General features: G+C 34.6%; 1 pseudogene; it reads right to left on the reverse strand.

Annotated features, from left to right (window-relative positions):
- Positions 1-13,953: 13,953 nt before the first annotated feature.
- LOC130841562 (lysosome-associated membrane glycoprotein 1-like) overlaps positions 13,954-16,898 on the reverse strand; it is a 57,254-nt pseudogene continuing 54,309 nt past the window's right edge.

Consider the following 16,898-nt stretch of genomic DNA (forward strand, 5'->3'; position numbering starts at 1 on the left):
AGAGTATCCAAATATATATTTATGTTTTCCTAACAATTTTACACCACTTCTATATATGTCCCTAAGTAAAACAAGTACTTGATCACAGTTAAAATCCTTAGGTACCTATACCTACCCACCTCATATGTTCTACATTAATTGAGGCTCATGTAAAGGTAAGGACATGAAAGTTCTAGAATTTTTGTTTTTTATTTTTAAATTGGTAGGAATAAGTTGAATAAATTTAGAAGAGGAGTAATGTAAACACATTTGTGTTTTAGAAAGTTCAAGTTTATGGCAATATTATAGCTTGATTCAGATGATGGAAAAAAACTCAGAGCAAGGTTATTTGTTATTACATTTTTCTAACAGTGAAAGCAAAATAATGGAAGTATCAGTTAAGGCAGTGGCAGATGATGTGGAAAAGACAGATGTTTCTAGAGAGTTTTGGAAAAATTGGAGATGGCATTGTTGAATGATATGGTGATACCAGAAAGCCAGTTTGAAATCCTTCTTTCTCTGTCCTTTTTCCTTAATTTCATTACTATTTCTTTAACTTCCTCTTTCTATCTCTCCATCTCCTTCCCTCCCCTTCTCCCTCACTGCCTCATTCCACTCTCACATCCCCTGCCCCACCCACACATACACATACATTTACACATGTAAATTTTTGACATTTTTTATACTGAATTCCAGGATGGCACATCCATCTTGCCCCTTGTTTTAAGTATGTATGACATGGCCCTGGTCCAAATATGAGAGAGATTGGAAAGTTAACTTAGCAGGTATTAAGGAACAAGAATATATTATTTCCTGAGTGATTTATTTCTTTGTTAGATCTTACATTCCCATCATCTCCTTGTGTCAAATGCTAGAGTAGCTACATCTGCAGCCAATCACAGCTTTCCACATTGCTTGAACTGCAGCCAAGCATAGTTTCAGAGACATACTGTCCCCACACTGAGTATTAAGGACATCCCTCTCCCTATGTGAGCCCCCGCTCCAAGATCTGTGACAGTAAGAAATCGGGTAAATCAACAATCAAGCTAGACTTGACTTCTGTGTGCTATCAATAGGGCAATGAACTTTGATTCAATTCCTGGCTCCTCTCAGAGCTTTAATACAAGGCTTGTGTTGATTGCAGCAAAGATGAATCGGGAAACATTTGGGAGAAGTCTATGACTAACAGCTCAGAGCTAGATGTAGTTGATAGGAAGCTTATTTGTTGTTTTAGCAAGTATCCTTTTGTTTAAACATATTACTCTGATTCCGGTTGAAACTTTATGTCACCAACCAAACATATAGAAGCAAAAGATAATTCACATGAATAAGAAAAAGAAATGAGTCCCAACATAAATTCTCAAACATTAAGTAATGGAAGGTTCCGTTAGCAAAATGTCTTTTGCTTATAAGTGTTTGTTAAAGATGCAAAAGTAAGATATTGTAATATATTATTAATATGACTGTTTATGAATTATGAATCCTCCTGAACACATGCATACTACCAATCATACTGAAGAACTATGCATATGTTGGGGATGTGGCTAAAGAGTAGTAGAGCTGGGAATATGTCATTTTACCTGTAATTTGAAGATTTATTTTGGAAAGTCTTGATAAGAATAAAGCAATAGGTTCCAGACTTGGAATACACGAAGTGTATCTTCTTTTGTCATCTTAAAATTTTTATTAAAGGAATGAGAGAAAATTTAAGGAAATGTCAATGTACTCCATAGAAATAATTTTGATATCAAGAAATAACAAAATAATATAACAAAAAGTCAGAAACTCACATTATAAATTAAAATAGAAATTTATATGCAGGAAGAGATAATGAATAGGTTCTCGTATATGTCTCATGAATTGATCAATGGAAGGTAGTGAATTTTATGAATTATTTTGAATTCTGCTTAAATTGCTTGCCAATTTGACTGAAAATGCTGACATCAACAAAGATAATATAGGACTTTTGCCACCACAGTGAGGCATTGCCAGCAAAATGGTTAATAAGCCTCATCAATTAAAAGAGAATTTAGGATCACTTATGGAACAAAAATACGTGATATACACTGAAATCTTACAGTTCATTTAAAAGAGGTATCTCAAATTTGACAAAAGTCCTGAACTTTAAATAACATTACTAGTATGAATTTCAAAGATAGAAAAACAAATTTTATATCGTCTGTTAGAAAAAAAAAATCACTGAGGTAGAGGAAAGACTGAATGCTCATGTTGTTATCTCTAGAAAAGGGTAGAAGTTTCTTGTCATGTGAAAAGAGGATAAGAATATGCAGACAAAATTCTAAGAAAGACAGTATAGAGATTTTTCAAGCAGTGAATTAACAAAAATATTATTTCTAGATTTTGTTTTTTATGATGCATGTCAGCTTTTTCAAACTTGTGATTTCCTTTTGCATTATAAATATTTATATAATTTCATATTCAAAATTTGTATACCCCTTTTGAAACATGACCACCAAAATTGTACAAACTTTAGGTCCCATGATATCTACCCCCGGAGTCAAAAAAAAAAAAAAAAAAAAGACAAATTGCAATCAGGTAGGATTACTTGAATATAGTATATGTATGTCTACAAAAGAAGACTGAGAGGAGAGCAGACAGAGGCAACAAACCTTTCTTTAAATATTGGCAGCTTTCAACGTCTCAAAAAATAAGTGTGTTTTGTAGGGATTAGGGAGCACTGTAGAGAGTGAAGACAGGTAAGAACGTTAATGCATTAACGGGCAGGGGTCTCTTCATACAGACAATAAATCACAATGATTATGACCATAGTGTTAGCTGCTACTGACTGAACAAACTGTACATTTTCAAGCCTGTATATTCCAGACAAATACATATGACCACGTGTGCTACTACACAAAATCTCTAATTCTTAGAGCAGACATAAATTAGCTAATATCCCTATTTTGTGGCTACGGAAATCTGAAGGTGTAAAGATTAATTGAATTGTATAAGGCCTCACAGCTAGCAGATGATAAGATTCTGCAGTGTCCATTCTTTCTCTACACCACACTGTCTCCCAAGTGAGGTTACATACATTCTGAGAAATATATTAAAAATTCGTGTGTCTTCAAAGATTATTATCCAATTCCTGCTACTTTATGGTACTATCTTTATTGCTTTTTCTCTATTCTCTTTTTTAATTGAAGTATAATGATTTATGTGTTAGTTTCTAGGGTTCAGCAAAGTGATTCAGTTATACATATCCATGTATATATACACATATACTTTTTCATATTCTTTTCCATTATGGTTTGTTACAGGATATTGAATACAGTTCCCTGTGCTGTACAGTAGGCCCTTGTTGTTTATTTTATATATAGTAGTCTATATCTGCTAATCCCAAACTCCTAATTTATCCCTCTCACCCCCTTTCCCCTTTGCTAACCATAACTTTGTTTTCTATACCTGTAAGTCTATTTCTGTTTTATAAATATGTTCATTTCTATTATATGTTAGATTCCACATAAAAGTGATATCATATGGTGTTTGTCTTTCTCTGACTTACTTGGTATGATCATTTCTAGGTCCATTCATGTTGCTGCAAATGGCATTATTTCATTCTTTTTGTGGCTGAGTAGTATCGCATTGTATGTATCGTACTTGTGTGTGTGTGTGTGTGTGTGTGTGTGTGTGTATATCAATATTACATCTTTATCCATTCATCGTTGATTGGCATTTAGGTTGCTTCCATGCCTTGGCTGTTATATCTATTTTATTCTTTCATACAGTTTGTCTTCCATATTTGCAGGCTCTGAATCTGCTGATTCAACCAACTCTAGGTCAAATATATTGGAAAAAATTTCCAGAAAGTTCCAAAAAGCAAAGCTTGAATTTTCCATGTACCAGCAACTATTTACATAACATTTACATTGTATTTACATTGTATTTACAAGTATTTACATTGCATTTACATCAAATTAGATGTAAGTAATCTAGAGATGGTTTAAAGTATAGAAGAGGTTGTACATAGCTTATATGCAAATATTACACTATTTTCTATAAGGGACTTGAACATAAGCAGATTTTGGTGTCTGAAGGGAGTCCTGAAACTAATCTTCCTCATGATTCCTGAGCGATGACTGTTCTATAGATGGATTTTAGTATGTTTTGTTTTGACAATTTTATTATCTCTTGTAGGCCAGTTATAATACAACACATACCACTACAATAAGAGGGAGTAATAGAAAGGTTAAGGTGGAAATTACTGATTTATGCTCCCCTATATTTACTGATATTATACTAAGCTTACTAACAAAACTATTCATATCACATAGCATTCCCTTTAAGTGAATTGTAACATTTGATTTTTAGTTTTTATTTGAAAACAAACACCATTCTGAAGTTAGCATCTGATCTTGCCAGTCTTTTAGACAGGAAGGAAAGAGGGTAGCCACTGATACTGCCATAACTTGAAGAATCTCTCAAGAGAAAGGAGAAGGATCAACGCTTATATTATACCTCTTAGACATCTGCAAGAACACACACTTGGTTTTAGGTGAAGCTGTGGTCCTTAATGTTGTTTATCATTGTAGGCAGTGAGTGTCACTTTCAATTGTGCCCCCCAATCTGATCTTCTTAAGTGCTAAATGTTATCTATTTTCCATCTTCACTGAAGTACCAGCAAACTAGAGAGAATACTTGTTTGGGATTTGTGAGGAAATGGCTGAAATCCCTTTTCAGTAAAAGAACTATTACTGTAGAGGCTGAAATTGTAGTAACTAAAACGTTGTCATAGAAGTTATGACATACACACATTATCTTTAAGGCTATTACTGGGTTATAGTTCCTGTAATTTTTTTCAGATTTATGTATTGTGGGATGTATTAAGTTATAATTATTATTATTATAATCATCAGCAGCAAGAAAACAGGTGTGAGATGTAACTGTGTGGGTTTCAAACATGGAGTTACTTTTTGAAAGTCTCTAGTCTCTTGAATGCCTTATTGCACCTTCACGGCTCTTATTCGCCATAAGACTTTGAACAATATGCAAAACAGGGTAACTTAAGGGAGAGTGTGTGTTACTAATAAAAATGATGTAGTAGAAATATCAGTATAGGTGCATATAGGCTTACTGGATATTTTTCATGAGAGGTCAGTGTGTCTTCATTAATACTTCCTATTAGTGTGATGTGATAAAAGAAGTTGGCATACATAAAAAATAAAAATATTTGAAAACCATATATAAGTAGTCTATGTAATATATATTATAGATATGTAATGTAAATGTATACCACATATTTAAACTTTGGCAATAGTTTTTAAAGTATATGTTGATTTCTTTTGGCCTGAAGCCAAAAATAATATTGACATGGTGATATTTCATATTGATTCCTACTATTAAATTAAAACAGTAGTTCTCAAACCACAGTCACCAGGAGGGCTTGTTAAAACAAAGAATTCTGGGTCATACTCCCAGAATTTCAGATTCAGTAGGTTACCAGCGGAGCCTGAGATATTGCATTGCTAGCAAGAGTTTAATTTATTGGCCTTTGCAACTGAAGACATTTAAATGGAGAAACATCATAAGCTATTATAATTTTGCCTTATTATATTATAGGATGCACTTATCCCCATTCCATCTCCTTGTTGAGATGTAGCATAGTTCTGTTATTGCATACTTTGTAGACATTCAACATTAAACAACCTGTATACATAATTTGGAGAACTTTCTAGATTACCCAAAGACAAAGTTATGTCATTTGTTACAGAGCTATTTAAAATTTTAAATATTCTTCATGTGGCTTAGCTGATTCTTTAGAGATAGGATAGAATAAATCTAACCTTCAACTCATAGCATTTACTTGCACTGAAGTAAAGTCGTGAAAACACGACTACATGCCAGAATTGTAACATAAGCATGAGAAAGCTTAGAAGACAAATAGTTGATGTGTATTTTCATGTCTTGGGTTGGCCAGAAAGTTTGTTCGGGTTTTTCTGCAAGATGTTTCCCAATATTTACTCTCGTTCTCTTTATGCTTGGAAAAGTCATTTGTTTCTCAAAAGTTATAAAACATATCTTTCCCATTTTAATGTGTTTAAAGCAGTGTGTTAGGAATATCGTTCATTCTTATTGCTTTACTTTTGTCGCATATTGGGCCAGTAAGTAGCTTACTTCACAGAGGAAAACAACATTCTTATTGACATATTTGGAATATATTCGTGTTTGTTCCATGGATTATATTAAAAATAGAAAAAAAATTAATAGAATGATATTACTTTTATAATTTTAAAAAATTTTTAAATAAATAATATAGCAACATGTTTTAAAAAAATAAAGTTACAAATGGTTGATATGGCTCCTTCCATTCCTGTCGACCATCTAGTTCCTATCCTCGGGTAGACAAGGTTACCAGTTTCTTCCCTATTCTTTTACCAATATAGAAGTCTTCTGACTATATAATTAAATTAAATTAATATTGAATAGTTTTCCTTATTTTACATGAATGCTAGACTATATTATATATACTGTTCTGTACTTTTTTTTTCACTTAAAATGTATCTTGGAGATAATTCCATATCAGTCCACGAGGAATTCCTTCAATCTTTTTTATGACAGTACTGCATTGCATTGTCTAAACATAGCATAATTTATTTAAACAATCTCTTACCAATGGATATTTAGGTCACTTCTGATCTTTTGCTAATACAAACAATGATGGAATAAATTACCTTTTACTTACACCATTTCACATTTCTACATGTATATCTATACGATGAATTCATAGAAGTGAATTTACTAGTTCAAAAAGTGTGTGTATGCATTTCATACTTCAATCAGTAATACATGAGAGGGCCTTTTTATCCTTCTGCTCATGAGCATAGCATGTCACCAAGCTTTCAGATCCTTGCCAGTTTGGTAGTTGAAAATGCCCTTTTAATAGAAGCTCAATTTTCATTCCTTATTTTTATGAGATTTAAGGGTTTTAGCAACTCTTCATATGTTAAAGACCTATTTTTATTTCCTTTCCTGGGAAACATTTTCTTTTCTAAGTTTTCTATGGTGTAATCCTATGGGTTTTTCTTGTTGTTGTTGTTCAAGGAGATATTTATATAATAGGGAAATTATCACTTTGTGAAATAATGTGTTATTAGGAGACAGCTTACATTACTGTATCAAAAATACTCCAAAATACAGTTTAGATTAAATAAAGTAGCAGTATTTTTTTGCTCTCATGATTCTGCTAGAGACAGAGTCCACAGATCAACCCATGGCTTCCACATATGGGCCCAAGGTGACAGCTCTAGTTCTTATCCTATCCCCAGATATTAAGAAGAATGCAGAGGTCCAGTGGAGCCTACCCACAGTTTTTTTTTTAAAGGGCAGATTCAAAAGTCATATGCCTCACTATCAGTCAAACCCTGTTGGCCAGAACTTTGATTAAGGCCGTACCTCAGTGCTCAGGAATCTGGGAAATAAAGCCTTGAGGTTAGCAGCCTTGTACAGTAAAACTAAAACTACAGAATAGGGCCATACTGGCTATGGGGGAAAATTATAAATTCACCACAAGTGAGTTAAAAATGTAATTTTTACTGAGGGGTAATTGGCATACAGTATTAGTTTCAGGTGTACCACATAGCGATTTAGTTTTTTTATACATTATGAAATGATCACCTCAATAAGTCTAGTTATCATGTTACCATACAGTTATTACAATATTATTGACTATATTCCTTATGCTGTACATTACATCCTTATTACTTATGTGTTTTATAACTGAAGTTTATGCCTCTTAATTCCATTCACGTATTTTCCAGATCCCCCTACTCCCCTCCCCTCTGGCATCCACCTCCTCTGTTCTTATTTGGTTATATTTGTTCATTTGTTTTGTTTTATAGATTCCATATATAAGTGAAATCATATGGTGTTTGTCTTTCCCTGTCTGGCTTATTGCACTTAGCATAATACCCTCTAGGTCCATCCATGCTGTCGCAGATGGCGATATTTATTTTTTTTATGGCTAAGTAGTATTCTGTTGTATACATGTACCACATCTTCTTTATCCATTCATCTATTGATGGACACTTAGGTTGCTTCTTTTGGCTATTGTAAATAATATTGTAGTGAACATAGATGTGCATGTATCTTTTCAAATTAGTGTTTTCATTTTCTTTGGAAAAATACCCAGAAGTGTAATTACTGCATCGTATGGTTGTTCTCTTTTTAATTTTTTGAGGAACTTCCATATTGTTTTCATAGTGGTTGTAGGAATTTACATTCCTGAAAATAGAATTTTTCCACTTCATCTTTTGGCTTTGCTTATGGTGGATTTTGTCCTACAAAATGCTATAGTTTATATATCTGAATATATCAATATTTTTATGCTTTCTGGATTTGGTGTTACCTTTAAAAGTACCTTCGTCATTCTGTGATTATCTTTGGAAAATCGCTAATTTTTTCTTGTAAATCTTATGGGCATGGTGGCAACAATCCCTGCTGTTTCTGCTTCTTCTTCCCTATCGTGTTCTTCCTCTTTTGACATTTGAAATTCAAAATATTAAATTTTAGTTTCATTGTCAGTCAGAATGCATGAAGCCAGAAGTAACATCTATGTTCTTTATTGTTGGCGTTGTATATCCATGTATATTCTAGTCTTAAATATTTTCTAAAATCTATCCCATTAATATGATCATTCTTCCCGGACACATTTCAAGATGTGTTGAACTCCACTTATTTGTTTACTGCAGTATGTCCTGAATCTGTTGCTCTTTGAAAATTAAAAAGGAGTGGTGAGGTGTAAGGAAGCACATATGATAGCTTAGGGAAAGATACAGGAAAGAGAGCTTGAAATGTTCATTAAATTGAATTAATAATTGAAATAAAAGTAATATACTTCGTAAAAGGTGATTTAATGACTTGGAAAATTTAATTACGGTGATCTGATTAAATTAAGGTGTCACAAAACATTGATATCATCAGAATTGATTTGTGAGCACTATTGCAATTTTAGATTGATGAACTACAACAGCAGATGAAAAAAATTTGCCCTCAAGGAAAGAGTCAAAGGACTTTAGTTGCGATGCGAAAACATATATATCAGTAACTTGACGCTGTGCCGTCTTACTCTTCTCTCTCTCTCTCTCCCTCTCTCCATCCTTCCTCTCTCTTTTTTGCTTTTTCCTCCTTATTCCCATGTCTTCCTCTTTTTTCTCTTACATTCTGTGCTGATTCCCTACCTGTACACTGATTTTTATGATTTTGGAGATCAAGTTCATTAATTTTCTACATCGTGCATTTGTGTCTCAGCAGGAAAATGAGACTGGCACCCATTACAAATCTCATTACCACTCAAAAGAAAATTTTTGACTTATTGCTGAATGATTATGTTTGCTGTTAACTATTAGTGTTATCTATCTATGTATATGTAATTATATCTTGATACATGTCCAAATGTTGTTAAATTATAACATTTCAGTGTCAGTTGACTTACGCTAATCTTGGCTTTAAAGTCATCCAAAGTACTGTATATTCCAGTGCTTTACTTCTTCATATATGGGCCAGGTATTTAAAAATATAATATTTTAGTATTTAAATATCAATTTTATGTTTATCTTTTTATTATGGTAAAATATACATAATATAAAATTTGCTATTTTGATCATTTTTAAGTAAATATTCAGTGACATAAATACATTAAATAAACTATAATCACCATTCATCTCCAGACCTTTGCATCTTACCAAACTAAAACTCTACCCATTAAACAATAATTTCCCTTTACACCCTCCCCTAGATCCTGGCAACCACCATTTTACTTTCTGTCCATATATACTGGAGTACTTTAGGTGCTTCATATAAGCAGAATCATACAATGTTTGTCTTTTTGCGACTGGCTTATTTGTTAGCGTAATGCTTTGAGGTTCATCCATGTTATATTTCAGAATTGTCTTCCTTTTAAGGCTGAATAATATTCCATTGTTTGTGTATACCACTTTTTGTTTATCCATTCATCCATTGATGGATACCTTTTGGCTTTTGTGAATAATACTGCTAGGAACAAGAGCATTGAAATATCTGTTCAAGTTTTTGCTTTCAGTTTCTTTAGGTGTATCTCTAAAAGTGAAATTGCTGAATCATATGTTAATTTCTAGGTTTAATTTTTTGGGGGAACTACCATACTGTTGTGCACATGTGTATACCATTTTACATTCCTACCATCAGGGTACAAGGGTTCCAATTTCTTCACAGCCTTGTCAGCACTTGAGATACATATATATATATATATATATATGTATATATATATGTATATATACACACACCCATCCATCCTCCTAACCATCTTACAGGGTGTGAAGTGGCATTTGATTGTGGCTTTGATTTTCACTTTTTAAATAATTAGTGATGTTGAATAGCTTTTCATGTTCTTATTGGCTATCAGTATATTTTCTTTGGAGAAACATCTTCAAGCCCTTTGCACATTTTCAAATTGTGCTGTTTGCTTGTTTTTTGTTTTTGTTGAGTCATCGGAGTATTTTTAAAATTATTTGATAGATGATTTGCAAGTATTTTCTCCCATTGTGTGGGTTACCTTTTCACTTTGTTGATAGTGTTGTTTGATGAATAAACATTCTAATTTTGACTCAATTTATTTTTTCTGTTGTTACTTGTGTTTTTGGTGTCATTTTCAAAAATCATTGCTAAATCCAATGTCGTGAAGCTTTCCCCCTATTTTCTAATAAGTTTTATGGGTTTTCACGCTTACATTTATGTCTGATCAATTTTCAGTTAATTTTTGTATATGATGTATAATAAGGGTCCAATTTCCCTCTTTTGCATGTGAATATCATTTTCCCAGCACAATTTGTTAAAAAGACCTGTGCTTATCTTCATGTCTCTTTCCAAGTTGTGTTTTTTTAAAGCACTGTAAGATGAAAAAATCTATCCCTTCATGCAAGTGATTTCTTTCTCTTTTGCCTTGTTACTCAGAAGCTTTTAAATCAACTTTTTTTTGAAGGTAAAATTTTGTTGGTTTTTTTGCAGTTTTTTTAACTTTTTATTTTATATTGAAGTCTAGTTTATTAACAATGTTGTGTTAGTTTCAGGTGTACAGCAAAGTAATTCAGTTATATCTAAACATGTATCTATTCTTTTTCAAATCATTTTCCTCTTTAGGTCATTACATAATAATGAGCAGAGTTCCCTGTGCTATACAGTAGGTCCTTGTTGGTTATTCATTTTTAAATATAGCAGTGTGCACAGTCAATCCCAAACTCCCTAACTATCCCTCTTCCCCACCCTTCCCCCTGGTAAACCATAATTCTAAGCCTGTGAGTCTGTTTCTGTTTTGTAAATAAGTTCATTTGTATCATTTTTTTAGATTCCCCATATAAGTGATATCATACCATATTTCTGTTTCTCTGTCTGACTTACTTAGAAATAGAGAACTCAATTGTGTACTAGTAAATTTTAGACATGAAATAAACCATCCTTCAATGACAAAATCAATTATTACCACAAATACTAGTCTGATATCTCAACTCTGTTTGCCACCATTGCCCCTAAAAGTGGAGTATTACAGAAAAAAAAATGAGAGAAAAAGATGATATATCAATTGATAGGTAGGCAGGCAGGCTTAGAATAAGCACTTGTATCATTAATTAGCTTTGCCTTCATAATGCATTAGTGAAGGGTCCTAAGTGGCATAGTTCTTCAGCTTACATAGTCTGAAGAATGGACCTTGATGAGTAATAAAATGAAAATGAAGTTGACATCAGTTTTAGTTTTAAAAGGCCTCTTTTTTAACAACAACAAAAAAAAAAAACCTTTTTTTTTTTTTCTGCATTACTTGTTGACTGTCGCACAGAAAATCCTGTAGCTTTTTGGGACATACGTGTCATCGGGGCCTCTTGCTTTGCTCTCATACCATTTCTGCTTCCACTAGAAAGAAGATATTTGGAGGAGGAGAGGGATGTTAAATAGGCAGCGAGCCAGAGTTCAATCAGCGGGACAGTAAGACATACAATGCTCAGAATGCCTAGGAAAATGCTCCTGAAGTGGAGGGCCTGAGGCACATGGCAAAGAGGAAAGATTCTGTAGATGAGCAGAAATGGTCCTGTGGATGATGGAGCAGTAGGAGGTGTCTGTCATGGACTTTTTCTTAGCAGGGGCTTAACAGGGGTATTTTTACTCTGAGAAACCAGTCCTGTGGCAGACCAAGAAAAGAGAAACTGTAATAACCTAGGAACAATTAGGTATATATAGGAAAGAATAGAAATATATTTATTTTAATTTTTTTCCTCATGCCAAAATTGGCAGTGTACAGAGTGGCAGAAACCTACATATTGAACATTAAAGGCAATAAGATAGGAATTCAATCTCAGTTCATCTTATAACTATGTACAGAGGTGAGTCAAAAATTATCCGCACTCTGGTTATGTTAAAACTTCTGTTGGCCACACTGTCTTATCAGTGCTTTCCGTTCAAGGCTACTGTCTCCCCAGTCACTGCTGTGCGGGTGTGAACGTGTTACATCAGTTCATTTGTAACTACAGTGCGAGCAAATATGGATGCCCCACTTGTGATTTGCATGAAAGAAGAGCAGCGTGCAGTGATTCATTTTTTGTGGTCTGAGGGGGTGTACGTCCGCGTACTTCTGCCCCACACTGTCGACACTCTGCAAAAACTTCATTTTGAGGTGTTAAAGCATTCTCTGTATAGTCCGGATCTTGCTCCATGGGACTTTCATCTGTTTGGTCCCCTGACAGCAGCCCTTCGAGGATGAAGATTCACTTCTGATGAAGAAGTGAAAACAGTAGTGCATTTGTGACTCGCAGCTCAGCCTAAAGCATTTTTTTAATAAGCGAATATGAAAGCTTGTTGACAGATGGACAAAATGCATTGAAAAGCAAGGAGATTGTGTCCAAAAATGATGTATTTGTCTTTTCTAAAATTTAATTAAAATAAATTCTACAGCCAGAGTGTGGATTATTTTTGACTCACCCTCACATAAGTTACTCTTTCTCTCTAAAATGGTAAGAAGCATATTTAGAGTACAAATAAATAACTCAAGATAATAGATGCAAATCTCACTGTATAGTGCCTGGCTCATAGATCAATGATAACTGACATTGGTTGTTGTTGTGGTTTCCAGACAAACAAGCAGGAGAATTTTGTCAGCATTGTTACAAACAATGAATTGCATAGGAACTGATCCTTTAAGTGTATGGTCACAACCTAGCTTTAAGTGGACAAATCAGTACAATGAAACCCATATTATATACAAGTACAGAAACAGGATCACCCTGAATTTGAAACAGAAGAATGAAAATCACTTTACACAATGCATAGTAACTAAAAATAGTACCCATTTTTTTTTAGTATTTTTTAAAAGTACCAGTTTTTAAGTGACAGAACATAAAATTGCCAAAGGATAAGTCCAGTTTACCCTGTAATGCTTGAATTTTGTGCTGTTCATCCCTATATAAGCCATGCCTGTCCTGATTTTTAAACTTAAGCATTTGGAATTTTCATGTTTTGGAATACTTTTGTTTTAGATATTTCTTTCCTCCATTGTTTTGAATCTCTTAATTGTGTCAGTATAGCCGTTAACAATCCTTCATCAGTTTTAAGTGTTAAAACCCAAGACTTTGACTTTATAAGGCTGCAATCAGAATAGAGAGTGAAGAAAGCAAACACCAGGATCTTAAAAACATGAAATGATAGAGGAGCCAATGCCAATTTAGAAAAGCACTCTTACCCTTACCTTAGAGTTCTACTCTGGTAAATGTTAATATTTAAGCAGTTAGCAACACTAACACCACTATTTCCACAGTTAACCTTTCGTGTATAGTAAATGTTGCAAGATGAACTTCATATTCGATAAAGCAGACTTGGTTAAAAAAAAAGTATACAAGAAAGTACATCTCCGTTTCAATACCAATTTAACTCAGGGAAAATGAATATAACCTCTTGCGATTGCTGTTGATATACAGTGGTGGAGAGAAATTTCAAATGCTAAACTGTCTGATGCCCATCGTGACTTCTGTTCCTGCCAATGAGATAAGTAGAGCAAAGAGGGCAGTTCCTGAAAGGGCACCCCCAAGGGCAACAGAACACAGCATGGTATTTTCATTGCAGTAGCATTTTTCAACAGATCCAAACTTATTACCTTCAAACTTGAAAGCCCGGACGCATCCAAACTTAGAAAATGTTGACTGAAGGTGCATTTGTGACTTGAACATTTTCCTCAGGATTGCACTTAGGGAAATTTCCAGTGGTGGCTTGAAAGACTCTCAGTGAGCTATTGGAAACTTTAAAAGTGGAATTTCTGATGCCATATAGAGTTGGATGTAACTGGATTCCTTGTGGGAATAACAGGCTAGAACTTGCATCCATTCCAAAACTGAAGACAATAGGAGTCAGTTTCGCTGAGTTCCAGTGTCACTAAATGAGAATTATAGCTCAGTGGCTTTATTTGGAGTAATATTAAATGCTCTTGTCACAACTGCCTTATAGCTTTTCTTATAGGTGATAATCATTTGTCAGTCCGTGCTAAAGCAGACCAGTTCCATTTGTGCCATACATAGTGTACTTCTAAGCAGATGGACTTTCTGGGGAATTGGTGGGCTTGGGCCTTGGGCTGTTATTGGGAAAGTCTCTTCTTGCTTACAGAATAGTTCTTCCTTGTTGAAATTATTTGAAGGGTATTCCTGAATAGTTGCTTCACATAGTTTAATAGTTACATTATTTGTGTATATCTGGTTGCCTCTGACATGTGTCTCTTTTTCATCTACGTCTGCCTTAATGTCAGGCATAGATTCCACAGTCTTCATTCCTTTTGCCCTTGCATTGGGAGAAATAGTTGTGTCTGACAAGTTATAACCAAAACTGAACAGTTGGACACTGTAAGGTGTTGCATTCCTTACGGAATTGAAGGTCAGTGTATATCCTTCAAAAGCAATCACTGTACTCGTGTCAGAAGCTTTCTCTTAACCACAATGACTGCTATTCAGTACTTCTGCATCAGATGGTAGATTAAAGTTCCCATTTTTATCATTGCTTTTGTGTGATAGTTCCTCAAGAAGGCAGCTTGAGAAGTCATCCGTTGTGCAAGATACTCAGTAACTGCTTTTCATCATAAACACTGAAGATGTACTGTGCCTCAATCCTGAAAGCTGCAGCAGGGGCAGTTGCCTCCTCCAAACGCCACCCAGGGCTGCCAGGGGCAGGAGGGGTGGAACACGAGGCCCAGGTGGGTTTCAACTGCACCTCCAGCATCTGCCAGTATCTCTGGTGTCTCTGCCTACATTTGGAACTTAGGAAATAGGCAAAAAGACCACTAATCCAGGAGTTAGGATATAGCAGGCAAGAAACATGCCAGCAAAACTGAGATACGCCCTGTTGCTTGGGCCCTGCGGATCAAGATAGAGACCTTGGTGACACAGACTGCTTTGCCTACCCTGTGAACACCATTACGTGAGCCCCCTCTCGTGGTGGTTTTGTTACTATTTTTCAGCTTTCAGACTTAGATAACTGTTCTACCCCAGTGTGGCTGAATGGGTGAGGTTTTCCTTTAGGGTCATAACCTAATATTTGGCAATGCCAACTACTGAAAATTTTAAATGTTCTATTTTGCCTTTTAAAATAATCATTGGCAGTGATGTCATTGTTCCTGCAAGTGCCTTATAATGCTTCTCTTAATTTCCTTAGTTCTTCCAGAAGGTAACTCTGATGGAGATTTTAGTTTGCGTAATAGTAAAGGGATGGCCTGGCGAAAAAAACCCTGTATGAGGGAAGAGAAGGAAGCAGGAGAAGTCCAATTGTTTGTGATGCTGGGCCTCAGCTCTCACCACGAGGGATCTCTGGAGAGCCAGAATCAATGCACACTGGGCCTAAAAGGCCAGTACTTTACATTCCTGCTTTCATCAGTCATTGGCTTCGGACTGACCCAAGAAGGGTACAACCATGAAAAATGTATCTCTTTACAGTAGAGGCATTCCCTGAAGTGGAGGACAGATGAAAGCTGCGGCAAAATGTCCTTCCTTGAAGAAAGGTCTTGGTGGTTCATTGTATTCATCACATAAGTAATACTCCAAAGATTTGACACACCAAAACATAGGCTGATTTGAAGTAGCTCTGGTTTCTTTTCAAAGATATTTTGCAAATTATTGTCTTTTGATTTTGCAATTAAAAATTGTTTCCACAGTTGAGAGGTAGAGCTGTGTTTCAGTATAAAATACTGCTTTATTTTCTTTTTAATATGTTCATTGATTTAGTGATGTAAGCAGATATCGACATCCATGGTTTTAAATCTATCCCATATGTGTCCTCCAAGGATGTACAGTCCTGTTCTTTTTATTTATGGGGACCTAAAAATAATAGCAGACGGAAACAAGGCTCTGATTTACTTAGAATTAATGTTCAATTTAATACTTCATGTTGATTTGCACTTGAATTACATTCCACATTTGTGTGGCTTTGTAGAATATGTTTTGGAATACATATTTTCCTTTCTTAAATATGACTGCCTGAATATTGCTTTTGTTATTCATTTGATGCTTATTAGCAAATGCTAGCTAAGCTAGGTGTTCTATAGACCTATTTATATAGAGCTTGTTGCCATGGTAACTAAGTACTTCTCATTTAGAAAATGGACCAAATTGGGGGGGGGGGGGAGGAAGGGTAGCCGCCCAAGGAATCCTTGGCCATATTAGGGAAAAATAGGGAAATAGTTCTCTCATCTCACAGTAATTCCTAGTAGCTATTCCTGGGTCAAGTTATTAAAGAATCAGTCATGTGGCAAAAAATGAGCTTGTCTTATGGTTTCATGATACTTTATGATATATATAGTCTCATTTATTTACCAAATAAACTGTTCTAAAAAGGAATGAACATAAGAATTGAACAAAAGTCATTATTCTTTGCACCAAATACAAAGATCAACCCAATAACATGTAACA

Source organism: Hippopotamus amphibius, chromosome X (genome assembly GCF_030028045.1).
Source record: "Hippopotamus amphibius kiboko isolate mHipAmp2 chromosome X, mHipAmp2.hap2, whole genome shotgun sequence".
NCBI classification, from domain to species: Eukaryota; Metazoa; Chordata; class Mammalia; order Artiodactyla; family Hippopotamidae; genus Hippopotamus; species Hippopotamus amphibius.